Source organism: Tursiops truncatus, chromosome 18, assembly GCF_011762595.2.
Source record: "Tursiops truncatus isolate mTurTru1 chromosome 18, mTurTru1.mat.Y, whole genome shotgun sequence".
Lineage (NCBI taxonomy): Eukaryota > Metazoa > Chordata > Mammalia > Artiodactyla > Delphinidae > Tursiops > Tursiops truncatus.
Genome location: NC_047051.1, coordinates 67,311,776 through 67,332,228, shown reverse-complemented (window position 1 = coordinate 67,332,228; position 20,453 = coordinate 67,311,776). Strand labels below are relative to the sequence as shown.

Here is a 20,453-nt window from a genome sequence, read left to right as displayed (position 1 = left end):
GTAGCAGCTCCAAATATTTTGGCATTAAGTTTCTTTGCTCTCAAACCCCACTACCAAGAAGATATTGTTTGTAAACACTTAATATGAATGAAAGAAGCTCATGATTTAATGCCACTTTTAGGTAAATACAGTCATTTGTAAGGAATGGGAATAATTACTTTTTGATGTTTCTGTTTTTCTTAAACAGAGGCACACCTGTCCACGCTTCACTAATGTTGAGCCCTGCTAATGAAGTGTTCAGTGAGAAAATCCCATCAACCAAATACATTAAAAAACCACCATATGAAATCTGCATGAGATGCTTATTGCTCCAGAAGTCCACCAGCCTGGGAAAGTCACACTGTTTTTAAGTGAGCTCTTGAGCATTATTCCTTGCTTGATAACATGCAACCCCTCACGAAACCCAAAAAGCAGTTATTGACCCTGTCAGAATGCCTGATGAATGGATAAATGCTGTAATTGATTAGCAAAGAAGTGTGAATTAAAACAGGGCACAGCATCAATAACCAGCTTCCAACAAAGGTGGTTGACGTAAAATGTGAAACAAGAGCCTGTGGCTATATCTCATCAAAGGCACGCTTTTCTTAAAAACAGGGGAGAGAAAGGGAAATAAACAGGCCTAATGTCCTGCTCCCTGTGATTCTTTAATCTTTCCTCTTGGTAAGGATGCTGTGTGGAGCCACCAGCGAATGGTATGGGAACTCACTGGTCGTTCACTTTCAGTCCACCTTCGGATATCAAGCAGTATGAAGCAGTTAAACGTTTCCATTGTTCCAAGACTTAAAGAAAAAGCAGGTAAAAAGTCCTATTCTCTCTTCATTTTGTTTGCTTGGAACTCTCCTCACTTATGACCTCATAGAAAAATAAACTCTGCTTGCTCCGGTGCCCCTGGAGAGAGAGAATGTTGCTTCCATCTGCTTCTGGACATAAAAAATAAATTCATTCATTCATTCATTCATTCATTCAGTCAGTCATCTAGCACCTGGTACAGACCAGTTATTCCTCTGAGCTGGGGAGTACAGAGATGAATAGGTTTATGGTAAGCTGAGTGGATGCAGACCCCACTCCTACTTAAAAACACACAGAAATATTGGAAAATCTAAAGCAAAAGTTAAAAAAAGAAAGGTTTAACATATAGCTGAGCTTGAAAAAAAAAGGAAAAGGAAATCTTCAAGTACTGAAACAAAGCAAGAACTCCAGGGCCAGAGTTCCTGAAGCTGATGCTGTGTCTACAGAGGGGTATCAGCCCTGGAACAAAGACTAGGGGCCGGAGTGTCAATACCCACGTGGGACAGAAGACACCAACTTGGGCTTGTGCAAGGTGAAGGAACTGAACAAAACTGGGCCCCTTTAAAAGCTATCTAATCCACGAATAGGGAACTAGAAGAATTATGCCCACAAGAAACAGCAAGGCAGCCTGAGGTCTGGTTTGGGCTCTGTGAAAATAAATAAACCTTTTGTATGAATCATCAAAACCATAAGCCTGTGTTAAGAGCAAGTGCAGGTGTCAAGTTTATACCACCTAGATGGGTTTGAAGTCACAGATAGAGAAGTTAAAATTAAAAACTTGAGTTCAAAACTCTAAAACAACTGAGTCTTGGTTTGCAGAAGAAAAATGCAAAGCAGTGCTGCAAGAATGTATCCACAGTCCAGGGCACATGGACTCCCAGAGGCAAAAACAACCCCTGCTGAAGATGAGCTCACAATACCATCCCAACCATGTCAGGAAACAAACCACCAGGTGGGAGGGTCACTAAGCACAACATAAGGGTGAATAGGTACCTGGGAACTAGAAATAAGTGAAAACTTCAGAAGGAATATGAAATATATAAGTTTGAAGTTATTAAAGTGACACAGGAAGGAATAGTAACCGTGGAAAGGTTAGGACAGTATTGGAAATAAAAATTAATTTGAAAGAATCAAATTGCATTTTTATTTTATTTTTTTTTTGCGGTACGCAGGCCTCTCACTGTTGTGGCCTCTCCCGTTGTGGAGCACAGGCTCCGGATGCGCAGGCTCAGCGGCCATGGCTCACGGGCCCAGCTGCTCCACGGCATGTGGGATCTTCCCGGACCGGGTCACGAACCCGTGTCCCCTGCATCGGCAGGCGGACTCTCAACCACTGCGCCACCAGGGAAGCCCTCAAATTGCATTTTTAAAAGGAAAATATATAGTCACAAAATTAATAAGTAAAACAGTAGATTAGACATGGCTGAAAAAAGAATCAGTGAACTATGAGATGAATGAAAAGAAACTACACAGAGTGGTTTCTGTGCCACCACATGGCACAGAGAGGTAGGTGATGGAAGTCATGAAGTTAGGAAACAAGATGGGCAGAATGAGACATTACAATAAATGTCTAAGAGAGAATGGAAAGAATGAGGATTCACAACTGAGAAGTTTTCAGAACTGAAAGGAATATTTAAGTTCTCAGATGAAAGAAACAGAGTCACAAGCTAAATAAGAAAAAAGAAAAGACTGACTACTCATGAAGAGAGAACAATTTTGCTGCACAATATAATGTTCCTAGGCAGCAAAATAAACCCTAAAATAATGGAACAATATTTTCAAAGTATTGAAGGAAAATAACCTTCAGCCTTTAATTCAACTAAGTTGTCATTCAAGATAGGGCCAAAATACATACATTTTCCAGACAAACAAAGGCTGAAAGAAGTTATCTTTACTGAGAGAAGCGACCAAAGGTATATTTCATAATAAAAGAAACTGAATCCAGAAGCAATAATAATGTCTCATTTAAACAAAGTACTAAAAAAAAATCAACAACAAATAAAGTACTAGACTCTGATAACATACTAGACAGAGAACATGAAAGATTTAAGGTGGGTATCAGAGCTAAAATATTCTAGAACACTTTGTTCAGAAGGAGAATAGAGATATTATCAGTTAACTTCAGGCTTTGTTAAATCAAATATGCATATTAAAATTATAAAATAATAACCAAAGGAAAAAAATTGAACATATAACTTCCAAATCAATGTGGATTAAGGATGTTAATATTAAACAAGATAGAAATTAAGGCAAAAAAAACCCCCAAAACCCCACCTAGGAATAAAGAATATCATTATCTAATGATGAAAAGAACATTTTATCAAAAAGAAATAATATTCCTCACACTGTAGACATCTGAAGTAAATGCAAAAATTACCAGAATTACAGAAGTAATTGACAAATTCACAACCAGAGGCAGAAATTGATAGGTCTAAAAGACGAAAATTTATTAAGAATATACAAGATTTGAACATCATGTTAATAATCACTAGCTAATGGACTTACAAAGAATTCCTCATTGAATTATTAGAAAATACACATTTTTCCAAGTACACATGGAACATATACAAAACATGACCACTTACAAGGCCATAAAGGAAGTCTCAGGAAATACTAGTCAATTTTGTACAAATGGAATTCTCCGACCACAGTGCAGTAAAGTCAGAAGTCAATACTTCTGAAAACTTAGACACATATTTTTAAATAATTCATGGATCAAAAAATATATAATTAAGAGAAAATATTTAAAATATGTGAAAATGAAACATTACATATCTAAATCCATGAGACACACTAAGAACTAAGGTATTTCTTAGGGGGCAATTTATAAGCTTAAATGTATATACTAGAAAAGAAAGAGTAAAATATTAATGAATTCGTTTTTCTACTCAGGAAAAAAATTTTTTTAAAGAGCAAAAGACAATCCTAGGAAAGTAAAAAGAATAATAAAAATAAGAGTGAAAATTAATGAACTAGTTAACAAAGTACAAGGAAGGTCATCAAAATCAAAAAAGATTCTTTGAAAAGATAAATAAAATAGGCAACCTCTGGCAAAATCAAGAAAATATTAGGAATAAAAAGAAACTAAAACTATAGATGCAGAAGAGATTAAAAATAAGAAGAGAATGCTAGGAACAACATTGTGGCAAGAAATTTGGAAACAGATAATGTGAATAATTTTCTAAATAAATATAAGTAACCAAAAGTGATTTAATAAGAACTAAGAAATCTGAAGAGATCATATGCTACTAAACATATTGAATCAGTAGTCAAGGTACACACACACACACACACACACACACACAGTACAGATAATTTCTAATAAGTTTTGAAAAGCCTTTAAGAAACAGATAATTCATAACTATACAAATTGCCCTAGAGAACAGAATATGAGGGAAAGTTCCTCAAATAATTATTCCCAATTTATTTTGAAGAGAGTATAAAAACCAAAGAAGGCAAAAACAAGAAAAGAAAATTATAGGCCTGTCTCACTTATAACATAAATGCAAAATTCCTGAATTTTAACAAACAAAATCCAGAAAATGGAAAAAAATTGTTTTATATCAGTAATGCAAGGATGATTTAACATTAGAAAATATATTAGTATAGTTCATTACATTAACAGTTAGAGAAAAGTCTTTTGAACATCTCAAAAAATGTAGGAAAAGCATTTGACAAAATTCAATAATCTAATAATTTTTGTGCATCAAAAGACTATATCAACAGAGCAAAAAGATAACCTACAGAATTGGAGAAAATATTTGCAAATCATATGTCTGATAAGGGATTAACATCCAAAATATACAGAGAACTCCAAAAACTCAATAACAAAAAACAAACAACATGATTCAAAAATGGTCAAAGGACTTAAATAGACATTTCTTCAAAGAAGATATACACATGGCCAGTAGCACATGAAAAGATGGTCAACATCACTGACCATTAGGGAAATGCAAATCCAACTATTGATACAATACAATGGGATACCACCTCATACCCATTAGAATGGCTACTATCAAAAAAACAGAAAATAACAAATGTTGGCGAGGATGTGGAGAAATTAGAACCCTTGTTCACTGCTAGTAAAAATGTAAAGCCACTATAGAAAACAGTATGGTGATTCCTCAAAAATTAAAAATAGAATTACCATATGATGGAGCAATTCCACTTCTGGGTATACACCAAAAAGCATTGAAAGCAGAGTCTTGAAGAGATATTTATACTCCTTTGTTTATAACAGCATTATTCACAATAGCTAAAATGTGGAAGCAACCCTCATGTATATTATGGATGAATGGATAAGCAAAACGTGGTATATACATACAATGGAATATTATTCAGATTTTTTTTTGGAATATTATTCAGATTTTAAAAGGACAGAAATTCTTACATATGCTACAACATGGATGAAACTTGAGGACATTATGCTAAATGAAATAAACCAGTCACAACAAGACAAATACACTATGATTTCACTTATATGGCATATTTAGAGTAGTCAAAATGGTAGAGATAAAAAGTGGACTGGTGGCGGCTAGGAGCCACAGAAGGGGGAATGGGGAGTTGTTTAATGGGTACAGAGTTTCACTTTTACAAGCTGAAAAGAGCTATGGGGATGGATGGTGGTGATGGTCATAATTCACAAAATTATGAATGTATTTAATACCACTAAATTATACACTTAAAAATGGTTAAAATGGGGACCTCCCTGATGGTGCAGTGGTTAAGAATCTGCCTGCCAATTCAGGGGACACGGGTTCAAGCCCTGGTCCGGGAAGACCCCACATGCCACGGAGCAACTAAGCCCGTGTGCCACAACTACTGAGCCTGTGCTCTAGAGCCCGCGGGCCACAACTACTGAGCCCGCGAGCCACAACTACTGAAGCCCGTGCACCTAGAGCCCGTGCTCCGCAACAAGAGAAGCCACCACAATGAGAAGCCCACGCACCGCAACAAAAAGTAGCCCCCACTCACTGCAACTAGAGAAAGCCCATGCACAGTAACGAAGACCCAATGCAGCCAAAAATAAATATTAAATAAACTTACTTTTAAAAAACGGTTAAAATGGTAAATTTTATATTTTACCATAATAAAACAAAATTAGGGAAAAAGGTCAATAATCATTCATTGTTTTTTTAAAAAACTAATAAAAGTTCATAAAGTCAGCTGGATACTAGATGAAAATACTCAAAAGCAGAAACATGGCAGATGAACATGTGTTTATCTCCACTTCCTTTTAAAAACCCACATTAAAGTGGGGAGGAGTATGAAGCCACAGAAACAGATGTAATGGAAGAGAGATGTCAACAAATTTGGAAAATGGAAAGTGAATCAACAGGTGGAAAAGCTAACTGCTAACTGCCCACAGCACTGGGGCCAAAGAAGTGTGGCAGGTCAAAAAGAATGAAGCTTCTTTCCACAATAGAACTCTGCAAAAGCTTAGGAACTGAGGTTCCTGGTACCTCTGAAGGCAAGGTTGTGGGTCTGAACAAAGGATTGTTTATAGTATATAAAGAGCAATAAGACCCTCCCCCTACTAACATCCTCATTCCAATAGTTAAAGGAAGTAACTCTCTCTGGAGAAAATGAACCAGAACAGCTTCCAACTTGTGGATGCAAAACACAGCAATGGGGAGGACTTAATCAAGGAGCTGAAAATTGGGACTAAGCGAAAGTCAGCACATGGAATGGTGAGGATTCCCCAGGCCTTGTCCCCTTGGCTTCCAAAATGCTGGCAGCCAGGTTTCATCCCCGGAGACCGGAGACCGGAAGCTGGAGGATTCCTCTCTAAGAAACAGAGGGCCTACAGACACTGATATCTGGCAATCCCCTGGTGAAGGTGTAAGATCCCTATCTGATAACCCTGCAGTGAGGTCCATCAATTAGCATGCATAATGAACTCTCCAGCGATTTCTAAGTTCCTCATTCTTAAATATGGACTGATAGCCACAGATCACCAGACATTTGATGAAAGTCATTAACATGAAAGATAAAGACTAAAACAAACAACCAAGCAGAGCACTCAAGAAAACTCTGAGTACAGAAAAACTCTAAATCTTGTATTATTTCATAAAAATTTAAATTTACAGTAAAATAAAAATCAAGCAGCATTCCCATATACCAGCAACAATCAAGCACAGATTTTGTTTAAAAGCAACACAAGTCCTGTCTTCATGGCGTTCAAATTTTAGTTGGATTGACAGACATGCAAAGAGATAAATCACAACACAACATTGTAAGTGCTAAAAACAAGCCATTATTTAGACCCCAAAATCAGGAAAATGTTTTCGAGAAACCTAATGAAGTCAGTTTAGTATATACAAAATTTGAGTAGCTGTGCAAACATCCCAAGTTGAAGGAAGATTCTGAGACCATCATAAATGAAAAGGATGTCATCATCGAGGGGAATAACTTAGAGAGAGGACACCCTGGGCAGGATCGTGACTTTAGTGCTCAAAGAAGGATGTAAAACCCTTTTGGAAAACCAAGACGGAATGTTCAGTCAGAAGAAATTCCAGGGAGATGAGTATCCTTGATGCAGGGAGGGAGAGGAGAGAGTTCTGGGAAGTGGAGCATGTTACAGCACCAAGAGCCGGAGAGAGTCAATTAGTATGCGAATTAAAAAACAGGGCCTTGGAGGGACTTCACTGGTGGCCCAGTGGTTGAGACTCAGCACTTCCAATGCAGGGGACGCGGGTTCGATCCCTGGTCGGGGAACTAGGATCCCACATGCTGTGCAGGGCGGCCAGAAAAAAAAAAAACCGGGGCCTTGGAATTGGCCATTCTGAAGGCATTTGAGACCTAAGGGGACAGTTTCAGAGCCAGAGGGATGAATATGCTCCTAACAAGCTGAGAATTCAGTGTGACTTAGTGGGAACTGAGGAAGGCGGACACAGACCTCTTCAAGAAGTTAGGCATCAAGAGAAGTTGGGAGACACATCAACAGCTTGAAGATGTGGACACAAAGGAGAGTTTATGTTTTATACTCAGCTCTCCTACCTGTGGATTCTGCATCCAAGGATTCAACCAACTTCAGAACAAAAATATTTGGAAAAAAAATTCCAGAAAGTTCCAAAAATCAAAACCTGAATCTGCCACAAGCTGACAACTATTTACATAGCATTTACATTGTATTGGGTATTATAAGTAATCTAGAGATGATTTAAAGTATAATATAGGGAGGATGTGCATAGGTTATATGCAAATACTATACCATTTTATATAAGGGACTTGAGCATCCACGGATTTTTGGCATCCTTGGGGTTGCTGGAACCAAAAATGACTGTACTTCATTTTTATTTTATTTATTTATTTATTTATTTATTTATTTATTTATTTATTTATTTATTTATTTATTTATTTATTGCGGTACGCGGGCCTCTCACTGTTGCGGACTCTCCCGTTGCGGAGCACAGGCTCCGGACGCGCAAGCTCAGCGGCCATGGCTCACGGGCCCAGCCGCTCCGCGGCATGTGGGATCTTCCCGGACCGGGGCATGAACCGTGTCCCCTGCATCGGCAGGCGGACTCTCAACCACTGCGACACCAGGGAAGCCCTGTACTTCATTTTTGATAAAGATGTGTGTAGAATATCTTTGCAAGCTGTGGGGAAGGACTGCACAAAGGGACAAGGAGGAAAAGATGAGGAGAAAGAGGGAGTGAATTGGTGTACCAAGATTCTCCAAGGAGATGGAAGAAATGAGGAGGGGCCAGCCGACGCAGGAGAGGAAGGATGACTCCTCCTCATTTGAGAAACTTAAGGAGGCAGGAAGAAGGTTCCTTTCCAAGTGGAGGGGTACGAGATGGAGAGAGGCGAGCTGCTTGAGTCAAGGGGTGCACTTTTGGAGACCAATGATTACTCTTTTTTTTTTTTTTTTTTTTGGCTGCACAGCTTGCAGGATCTTAGTTCCCCGACTAGGGATTGAACCCTCGCCCTGGGGCGTGAAATCCTAACCACTGGACCACCAGGGAAGTCCTTGAGTAATCCCTGATTATTCTTTTTTAAAAAAAGGATATTTAAATGACAGGGAAATTAAGAGATGAACCATGGAGAAAGTGAACAATCAAGGAGACAGATTTTATATATTCTGTGGTAGCAGGAAAACTGGTTGGGAGCTATGTGACAGTACAGATGAGAAGAGGCAGATCAAAAGGGTCGTGAGGAGACAGGGCTGAAGGTGGCGAGTTCACAGGTCACTGTACAGCACGTGAAAGAAGAGTGTAGGCAAAGGGCAAAGAAAGGGACTGGGAAAACTGGAGTTTAGAAAAGCAACATCTCTGGAAAGATAACTCCCTCCTTCACCTCTTTCTCCTGCCTGGGTAAAAATTCACAAATTCCCTCATGTCCTATGTTGACTTCGTAAGTCTCAATGACAAAGACCACTGACAAAAATGCTGTGCAGTGTAAATAATAAGAGGTTTATTACTGCCCTAGCTCCACTGGGGCAGAGAAAAGCAGCAGACGGTCCCCGGGAAGAACAAATGTTAGTGCTGCCCAGTCCAGAATGCAACCCGCCACATTGCTCTGGGCCTCTGGAGGGAAAGGAGAACACTGTCCGATCTCAAGTTTCTTAAAAACAAACAAACAAAGAAAAACCCAAGCCACGAATTTAGAGATAGGTTAAGAGTGAAGTCAGCTACAAAAATGCAGTAAGAGGGCTCTCTCCAAAAAAAAACAAAACAAAAACAACAAAAAAAAAGAGGGCTCTCTCCTCCACTAGATCTTTCATCTTGCTTCATTTCATAGAGCTGCTCATCTGCATTTCCTTTTTATTGAAAGAACACACACATAAAAGCCTACAAATAAACTCTTACCTCTCATCAAGAGTTTGGGATCGGGGCAATCTCCAGGAGTTAGCAATTTATAAGGGATTGTGATCTTTCAAAGAAAGAAAAATCAAGGCGAGAAGGTGAGAAATGTGGTAAGAGAGAAAAGAAACTTTTCAACTACAGCTTTTTAGAAACAGACACAGGAATGAAGGGCAGGGAAATTTTCTTAAACACTTGTTCTTGCTAGGATTTTTTTTTGCATGCTCTTTCAAGAGAAAGAAAGAAAAGGAAAAAATACAAGCTGAAAAGGGGCAAATATATTTCCCATGGGCCAGAAACTAGAGGCTGGTTCTCAGATCAATGAGAAACATGGTGGGCAGAGGATGACAACATCAGCTGTATTCATTAGCTACAGCTGCCATAACGAAGTTCTACAAGCTAAGTGGCTTACACAGTTCCAGAGGCTGGAAGTCTGAAATCAAGGCAGTGTTGGTTCAGAAGTCTGAAATCCAAGGAGGGAAGGACTTGTTCTAGGCCTCTCTCCTTGGATTACAGATGGCCATCTTCTTCCCATCTCTCTTCACATTGTCTTCCCTCTATGCACGTCTATTTTTGTGTCCAAATTTCCCCTTTATTTAAGGACACCAGCATATTGGATCAGTGTCCCCCTAATCTTAAATTAAGATAACATCATCTTAACTAATTTCCTCTACAACAACCATACTTTCAAATAAGGTCACATTCTGAGTATTGGGACCTCAATACATGCATTTTGAGGAGGAACATAATTCAACTCATAACAACAGGTAGTATTTATTGGGTTCTTACTGGGTGCCAGGCACTGTGCAATGCACATTTCATGTAATTGATTGAAACTATTATCCCCATTTTATAAATAAGGAAGATTGGGCACAGAGAAATTAAGTAATTTACCCAAGATCAAACAGCTGGTAATTAACAAAGTTAAGATTTCAGAACCTGGTCCAAGGGAGGCCAACGTGCTAAGCGCTACCCTTTACTCTGTATTTAATAAGACAGTGTTTCACCCATTCAGAAATTTTTGTGATAGAATCAATAAATAAATGCCCAAGAGAATGAATGAAGTACATGAATGGGGAATGAACATGTTGATGGGTGGCTGAGAATTTCTACACAGTAAAGTAGGGCCATTGCCCAAAGCACCCATCAGGTCTCCAGCAGTAACCTTAGGTCCAGGGTGGATGCTAAGTGGCACGTGGCAAGGAGCACACAGGCTGTGGAGTCCGACAGAACGTGTTTAGTGGCAGGAGACACATGCATTAGTGATTTGTGTGTGTCCAATTCTAATGAAATAATTCTGAAATGATTTTTGAACGTAAGGGAAATGATGAGATTTGAGGAGCTAACCTGGGAAAAACACAATCTGGGCAACTACACAAATCACCAGGCTTTATTAACTCCCTAATACAAGGTCAACTGCCATTTTAGCAGCAACAAGATTAACTGCCATTACAAAGAGAACTTTCTTTAGCAACTAGTGTTTCAAACTTTTAAATCTGTTTTATTATAGATCATATAGAAAAAAACAGTTGAAAGAGAAATACTTTAACTAGTATAATATATGCCTAGCTCCACCAGCCACTTAACTCACTAAGAACAAAGATGTAAATCAGCCTATGAAAGTCTCCCAGATCCTCTGAGCCTCTCATCCTGTCTTGGGGGCTAACTGTGATGTCTGTGTTTAAAATCAAATTTCAAAATATGCATTTTCCCAAGAATCTGCCTCTAAATGTAGCCACCTTCCCCTTCTGGCACTTTGCTGAAGGAATGGCGATCTGCTCCAGTGCTGGAAAATAAATCTGTGACCAATTTAATGACATGTTATCTAACATAACAGCACAAGAGATTTGAACTTGACTGTACATGACTATCCCTTTTCCAACTGTTTTCATGCCAAATACCCAAGAAAGGTGCAATTACTCTATATCACCTTCCACACAATGATACTCTATTGATAAGCTTTTATCTCAGAAATACAGGACACAGTAATCCAAAACTATTAAGAAACCAAAAGCCATCTCTGCCATATGCAGCCCCCCCGTGTCTCACCCACAAGAGCCTCATAATAACTGGAGCCATTCAGTGAGGAACCTCTCAGGATGCAGACCAGGCAAGAGACCTGGAGGGTGGTAGACAAAGTTTCGAAATGGTTTTATATTTTGCTCTTCTGTGTGTATTTGGCTCAGGAGCACATTGTATCTTTCCCAGTGGCTTTGGCTTCATTGTGTTTTTGTTCTTTTAATTGTGGTAAAGTACATATAACATAAAATTTACTATTTTAACCATTTCTATTTGTAGAAATGGTTCTGTGGCATTAAGTACATTCTCACTGTTATGTAAATGTCACCACCATTCATCTTCAGAACTTTTATCATCATCCCAAACTGAAACTCTGTACCTGTTAAACACTAACTTCCCGTTCTCCACTTCCTCCAGCCCCTGGTAGCCGTTATTCTGTGTACTGTTTCTATGAGTTTCACTACTTTTGGTACCTCATGTAAGTAAATAGAATCAGATAGCATTTGTCCTTTCCATCTGGCCTATTTCCCTTAGCATAATGTTTTAAGGTTCATCCATGTTGTAGCATGTGTCAGTACTTCCTTCCTTTTTTTAGGCTAAATAATATTCCATTGTATGGATATACTATATTTTCTTTATCCATTCATCCATCAATGGACATGTGGGTTGCTTCCACCTTTTGACTATTGTGAATAATGCTGCTATGAACCTGGGTGTGTAAATATCTGTTCCAGTCCCCACTTCCAATTCTTTTGGGTATATTAGGGTATACACCCAGAAGAGGAGTTGCTGGATCATATGGAATTCTATGTTTAATGGCTTCACTGTATTTTTCTTACATATAATGTTGTAAACATGGTAAATGTTGTAAACAGATGCATCCTTGCAGTGCGTGCTGGGTGCAGTGTGTGCTGAGGTTTCTAAATGCCCTAGATAACTGACAGTCACTTCTGAGTTCTTTGAGTTTGGCTGTGTATAAAATGCTAAAGGAGATAAAAGACTAAACCTAGGACCCCTACACAGGATAATCTGTGCAGATGAAAAAAGTCTGTCTGTTGACAACTGAGCACTTAATAATCTAGGAAAATGAAATAGTCTACTGTAGTCTGCTACTTCCTTTTACATTCATTTCAGTAATCTAAATAACAGATATTTATTGAGTGCTGACTGTCATACAGTCCCCAAACCTGGGGTGTGGACCTCTCCCTTCTGGGATTGTCTGCACATTGCTGAACACCCAGGGCACAGGGGGTACTCAACATGTTGGTTGGTTTCCCTGTTCATGTGTCATAATGTGAACACACAAAATATCAAAGAAAGAAATGCACTGCATTAGACAAACAAATTAGTAAATGGATATGATGACTATTTAAGTCCTACTTATATCCAAATTAGTTTACAATCATGATTTAGATTTATAGGAAGTCAACCTATGCCAATTGAGCTATTCTAAAATTCAGAACTGGACTTTAAATGTTCCGAGGACATTTCTATAACTGAGTCATTGGACTTCCAAAAAGAAAATGAAACCATCACAGTAATATGAATAAATCTTTCCCTATTCTTCCCTGAAACGTATCAGATAAAGCAGTGGTCCCCAACCTTTTTGGCACCAGGGACCGGTTTCATGGAAGACAATTTTTTCACAGACTCGGGGGTGGGGGGTGGGGGATGGTTCAGGCGGTGATGCGAGTGATGGGGGGCGATGGGGAGCGGCAGATGAAGCTTTGCTCGCTTGGCCGCCGCTCACCTCCTGCTGTGCGGCCCGGTTTCTAACAGGCTGCGGACCAGTACTGGTCTGCAGCCCGGAGGTTGGGGACCCCTGAGATAAAGGAAAATGACATCTGAAGGCTTGGAGGGAATGGATGGCACACTCACAGAGAAGGAGAGGAAAGATCTGAATGCCATTAACAGCATAAAGAAGACTAACTTGCTTAATGAAGGCGTGGGCACTGACATAAATAACATCCACAGATGCTTTTCTCCTTTACAGCAACTGCTTTCTCTAGATGTCATTGACCAGTGTAAACACAGGAGCATTTCTACATACACAAGCTTTGGTTTTGTGTTGTAGATACAGAAGTTACAGAATGTATAAGCATTCTACATATCTTTATGCATGCTATACATTATGATATATGCACAAGATTTTTATGCCTATAAAAGCAGGAAAGTTCCCAACTAGTGGATGGAAGAAGACTAAGGCTAAATTCTCCATTCTACCCTAAACCCTGAAGATGAGTTTTCAAGGAAAAGAACAAATGCTTTATCTAAAAGGGAAAAAATACAAACACACACACAGAGGCAGAGATCTTTCTGAATATATCTCCTATGTGGAGAAAGAACATATATATGAAACAAATGCAATCCAAAGAGATCCATACATTAAAAACAAGAGTTGAGAGGTAGGAAGGAAAAAAAAATCACCTGACTTCATACTAAGAGGCTATGGTCAATTAAACAGAGGATGCACTATGGAGAGGGTGGCCCAGGAAATAAAGGATGAAATGGAAACACAAACTGGGTGGTACGGCAACCCACGAAATAACAGAGTTTAGAACTACTGGTGTTTGCACGATAGTCTGAATCCAGTGAAATTTTCATTTCAACTAGATTACCTGAGGTGGCCTTTTAAGAGAAAGTGTCCTTTTCTTTTGAAAAGGTATTATATTCACATGGTTCCAGGAGGGTACGAAAGAGTTCATAGTGAAAATCTTCCTCTCACCCACCCTTCCCTCTTTCCCCAGTTCACCTCCGTGAAGCCAATCAACGTTACCAACATCCTGTGTAACCGGAGCAAAGTGTTTATATATACATTCAGAAGCCCTAGAGGCAGCTCCAGATGCCCAAAGTACATGAGATGGAGCCACAAGTGGGTATTTTCTAGGGAGCATTTTAATCTTTTCCCCCTCTCCCCTTCTTTAAGGCAGGAAACCTCAAGGCTCTCAGAATATTGTTTTCTTCTGAACTCCCAGGGAATTCTGCATGAGGCTTTGTTTTCCAATGGTGAGTCTATTTTTTTAAAAGCCCCAAATAAGTAAATTAAGTTAAAAAGCAGATTAAAAAGACAGATGTGATGAAGACAGTGCCTAACATAGAATGGAAAATCAATAAGTAGTTGTTGAATGAATGTGAAAGTGGCTCTAAAATCTAACATACCTGGGTTCAAATGTTGGCTGCCACTTACTGGGGGTGAGACTGAGTCCTGCTTCACTCCTTTGATAAAATGGGGATAAACACACATAGCTGCTGTTATGTTTTGGGAATTAGTTGAGACAATATATGTGAAGTGGTGAGGATTCCCGACATGCATTAAGTGTTCCATAAAAGGTTGCTATCCTTATTGCTGCCATAAGCTACTCATGACCTCTAACTACTTTTGGTCAGAGATCATTTGGAGATTTGGTCCCCCCCCAAGGACACCCAAGGCTGTCACCGAAACACCTCTAAGCTTGTACCATGCTGGGGTGAAGTGACAATCGACATGGGCTTATGGCAGTCTTACATTATCCTCTGCAACATCACTGAAGCAATGTCAACTTCCTCTGTACCCAGAAGGGAAAATTCACACTCCAAAACTTACACCAACAAAGGAATCTTGACAATCGGGGCAGGGGGTGGGGGGAATCCAACTTTCCCATAATGAACAGTAAATCACTTGTTTTAAAGTTCATTCGTGCTGTGCTCAGAGACAAGAGAATAGATGGACAGGGTCCCACAAATACCTTAACACCAAAAAGAAAAGCATTAAAATGTTGATTCTTGAGGCATTACCTTTATCACTGTGGCAAATATACATTTGGATTCACTGAAGCCTTGGTCTAAAGGCCATCCATAAAATGCAAAAAGCCATGACCGCCCATGTCTTCAAGCATCACAGTGTGAAAAAGAATATAGAGCCCTCTGCACCCTCAGCTACTGGGTAAAAGTTGTCTGTTGTGATACTTTGTAGCACAAGGGCTGTCACAGCATTGAACAGCAAAGGAGTCACAACTCCAGACTTTACACCACCAATACGACCGACCGACCGCAGGACTGTCCTCACTTTCCTACATCATGGGTCCCGTGCCCAACAAGGGGTGTTTACAAGTAGCTATTTAGCACCTTCCTCGCAATATTTTTACACCGTGTTCTTGCCTTTCCTGTGGAGAAGAGAAGTGAGGAAAATACATTTTCTCTTCTGTGCCAAAATTTAAAATAGGAAAATGTAATCACATTAGGGTTGTTTTTTTTTTAATGGCAATGTTTAAAATCTCCTCTGTGTCGATGAAGAAAAAAATCTTACTCCTTAAAATGACTCTTTCATAGAACATCAGGGTTAGTTTGTGAGTGGCACGTTTTAAAAACATTTAATCAGTGATCTGAATATATGTCAACACCTTCTGGTGGTGTGCTATAAAATGTGAACCTTGTCAACAGCAACAGAAAAAGGTGACACACTTGGGACACAGAGCTTTTATGCTGACACACAGTAATAATATAATTTTAAAATTTATCATCTGTTTAGCTGCAAGCAACAATTAATCTTTTTGACAATTCATACAATGCTTTAAATGACACCTGGGAAGAAAAACAACGCATTCTAATTTTTACTTTCATTGTCTTCCAGGGCTTCATAGCTACAAATGCGTATAAAACCACACACAATAAATTTTGTGATTAAGATTAAAATGTTAGCAAAAAATATTTCCCTTGTCACCTCATGCCCCTCCTTGCCTCAGTTAATAAAATTACTTAACATGAGAACCATAAGTGAGAGCGAGTCCCAGAGGAAGTGTGGGCCACCGAGGGTTCATTTCTGTCACGTCAAATGACATTTTATTCCCAAATCATTTAACCTACAACTTTGTATGACTACTTATAGCCTGAATGGATTCTGGTGGGGGCCCAGAAATGACACTAATCCCTCTACTAGAAACTCCATTAGGGCATGACAATCCCAAGCCCATCTAATACCAACAATATAAAAAATACAGCCAGGCAAATTGTCTTCAAGATGTTCAGAAGCATGTGAATATATACATATTGTATGGATTGCTGTTTGTGTGTCCTGTGAGGCTTCGTGGGATTTAGTGCTAGATTACATTAACATCCTTAATTAATCTCTTTTCTATTATACGTTAAACCAAAACATTTTTCCTAATACACCTGCCTACCCAGTGCCCTGCTAACCCTGAGATTTAAAAGCCTGTGGGTTAAAGCAAAGGCAATATCAGCACAAAAGAGGGCTGATGTTACTCTCCTTAGTACATCACAAGCTTGTGACACCTGCAGGTGAAATGAAATGGGAAGGTAGTTGCAAACCACCCCACTGCCCACACACTTCTTTCAACCAGCCTTCCAGGACTCTGATTGTACCCATTTGACAGATAAGGAAATCCGAGTGCTGCAACTCTAACTCAGGGATTCACCAAAGCCACATCCAAATCCCAGGTGCTTTCTATTGTCACACACCCTAAACTACAGCTAAGACTCAAAAATAAGAAAGTAGCTCAAAGAGCTTGGCCAAATGGGTTCAGGCACTAAAGTACATGGCCCATGCTTTGGAAAAGTACTGGTCGCAGAAATATATGGAAAAATATGAGCTCTGCTGCAAAGCATAGAGAAGACAGGGTCAGAGGAAGATGTAGGTCATGATATATAGGCATGCACGTTTGTGGAAAAAAATAGAGGGTTGAGTATGTATAGCTCTTTGTCTACAGATATTTTCTTCTTTTCTGATCTTTGTTTTCATTCTTTTCTTTTTCCTTCTTTCCCAAGTCTGGCCCTCCTAGGAAGTGATCAAATTGATTTTTACCATGTGCCATGTGTCTTTTATGCAGATTAGGACCTGAGTAGTGGATTTTAATTCCAGTGATTCCTAATGAATGATCAATATTACGTGATTTAAAAAATTTTTTATTTATTTATTTTTGCCTGCGTTGGGTCTTCATTGCTGCGCGCAGGCTTTCTCTAGTTGCGGCGAGCAGGGGCTACTCTTCGTTGCGGTGTGTGGGCTTCTCATTGCGGTGGCTTCTCTTGCTGCGGAGCACGGGCTCTAGGCACGCAGGCTTCAGTAGTTGTGGCTCGTGGGCTCTAGAGCGCGGGCTCAGTAGTTGTGGCGCACGGGCTTAGTTGCTCTGCAGCATGTGGGATGTGGGATCTTTCCAGACCAGGGCTTGAACCCACGTCCCCTGCATTGGCAGGCGGATTCTTAACCACTGCACCACCAGGGAAGTCCCAATATTCGTGATTTTGAGGCCAAACTTCTATATGCCCCACAACTTTGTCTACACGTTTCTTAGAAAAAATTGCAAATTCTTTTTCAGAAAAGATTTCCAGAGGAGAGCTTGCCATTCTACATCGCATGTCAGACTTTCTCTAATGGCTATGCAGACCTGGGGACCATTACTCTAAATGTATATTTTGAGCCTTTAAGCAAAAACTTCATAAAGGTTTCCTTCATCCTTTGTTAATTACCGATGAACTGATCCTTCACATGACATGTCCCCAATGTGTCCCTCTCTGTCTGAGCTCTAATGAGCTGCTTGTGTAGCATTTGAAACAGTAGCAGGAACTTTTAATTATGGACATGTTATTTTGAAAGGCAGAATTCTGGAATGAATTCTAGATCTGTGAGAGGGCTGTAGCATACCCAAGCCACTCTGTTCTCACTGTGGGGACCAGGAACCTGAGACGGAGGGCTTCGAGAATTTGCTGACATCTGTGATCCTGATCTCCTGACGTCTGTCCCATTTCCTCTCAGTGGATAACCATTTTCCTAGCCCTAAAAGGCATAAAAATTACTTTCCCACCGAGGAGTTCTTTCCCCAACTATCAAAGAGGGAAAAAATCCTCCATACTTAATCAATTGATATACAAGTTTCCTTTTAATTATACCTAGTGTTAATATTTAAGTCTCAGGCCTGAAACAGACCTCTCCAGCTAGTGGGAAAGGCCATAGAACATACACAAGAGAACAACTCTTAAAATGTGTTTAATTACAGGGAGCCCCTCACAGCATGGAACCGGAGCACAGGGATCTCAGAAAGCAATTTTCCATTTAGACTGTGCTCCTCAGCTAATTAAAAAACCAAACGGGCCAGCAATCTGGACAAGGAGACAATGCACACTCCACACGTTACAACACAGGTAAAGGTATGTGTGAGCCTAAATGGAAATGAGAGCTGCAGGAACCCAAATGTGAAAAACAGCCATTTATAGCAGTAGCCCTGATGGATGGGTACGTGCCTGACTGGCGAATGACATACTGCCCTCTCACTTCGTGGCTGAGACACGGGAACGCTCCGGCCATCTGCTGTATCTGCAGAGATCCCCAACTCAGAGGAGAAGAGAAACACACGCTTCAGTTGCAGCTGGAATGCACATGCTTCCTGCTGACATGGGCTCTTGGCATGGCCACGATTTCAGGTTTGAGCCTTCAATGACTGATATTTCCCCCCAACTGTTTGATCAGGTTTCCCAGGTTTTTGCAGGAATCTGTTTGTTTGGGGGATGGGAGACATATAAGGGAGGGAGGGTACAGAGTGGTCACTGACTTTCCAAAGAGCTCAATTCTACTCTATTGAAATGCCTCACAGATGAAGGAAGGAGGTTCCAGAGATTTGGTGCAGGTTTGCGCCAACCATAAATCTTGCTCAGCTTCCTTCCATTTACAGTTTATTGCATTAACATTTCTTTTGTGCTGGCTGCTGTTGGGAAGCTATTGTAAATTTGGGCAATTACAACTTTTGTTCCATCTGTCCCTCCCCTCCTCCGTAGGCAGTGTAACATCAAAGGTGGCCCATTCAGCAGAGGCTGGCTCTGTCTCTTAAATCCAACCTGAAATAGATGTTATTAGAAAGAGCAGGCTCTGAGTGAAAGGTAGCAGGATAAATCATAAAGATGCTGCTCTGGCCTTCTGAGAAAGTCTTAAAATAAGCTTTCTTAAACCCCCTGCACAAGCTCCCAAGTCAAAGCCTGGGTAGGCATTTGACGGCCTCCTTGTCCAAATCCCCCTAAACTAGATGTGTGAACCATGTCAAACAGGGGCGTGCCCCTGAATGTCAAGGTTTCCAGCCCTGCCTCTGCTTGGGTTTCAGTGTTGCTTAAAATAATCTCTCTCAAAGTATCTGCATAAACTGGAGTGGGTCCTAACTACTGCTGTGGGGCTGAGGAAGCCTGGAGAAATCCCAAGAGCCTGGTGAGGCCCCACAGCAGATAAGAAGGGTCAGCAACCAGCTGGAAAGCTTGATGGACAATATGGAGCTGCTTATATTCCTGACAAGCTGTCACTTGTTACAGGGAAGAGAGAGAGTGTGTATATGTCTCAGGGGTGTTGGGAATTTCACTGGTCAGTTTCATTCTCAAGAACTTTCTAAGAACCTACTATGTCCCTTGATGGGTGCTGGACTGGGAGGGTGGCATTCAAAGATGAACAAGAACAACCCTTGTCTCAAGAAACTTAAAACCTAGTGGAGGAGATAGGCCTAATGATAACTGACTATAAGTTGCTTCATAATGAGTTTCATAGCACAGTCACAAAATGCTATGCATTCCAGTTCTTCAACATGTTAAACACAGAGTTACCATATGACTCAGCAATTCTACTCCTACGTATACCCGAGAAATGGAAATGTATGTCCACGATGTTCAGTCCACACTGATGTTCATAGCAGCATTATTCGTAATAGCCAAAAAGTGGAAATAACCCACATGTCCATGACAGATGAATGGATAAATACAATGTAGTATATTCCTACAATGGGACATCATAAAAAGGAATGAAATGTTGATCCATGCTACAACAGGGATAAACCTGAAAAACATGACGCTACAGTGAAAGAAGCCAGACACAAA

At 40.0% G+C, this 20,453-nt stretch overlaps 1 protein-coding gene across 13 annotated transcripts in view; it reads right to left on the bottom strand.

Moving 5' to 3' along the window:
• CLYBL (citramalyl-CoA lyase) overlaps positions 1 to 20,453 on the bottom strand; it is a 276,123-nt gene that overhangs the window by 175,199 nt on the left and 80,471 nt on the right. The gene's annotated exons all lie outside the window — the stretch shown is intronic.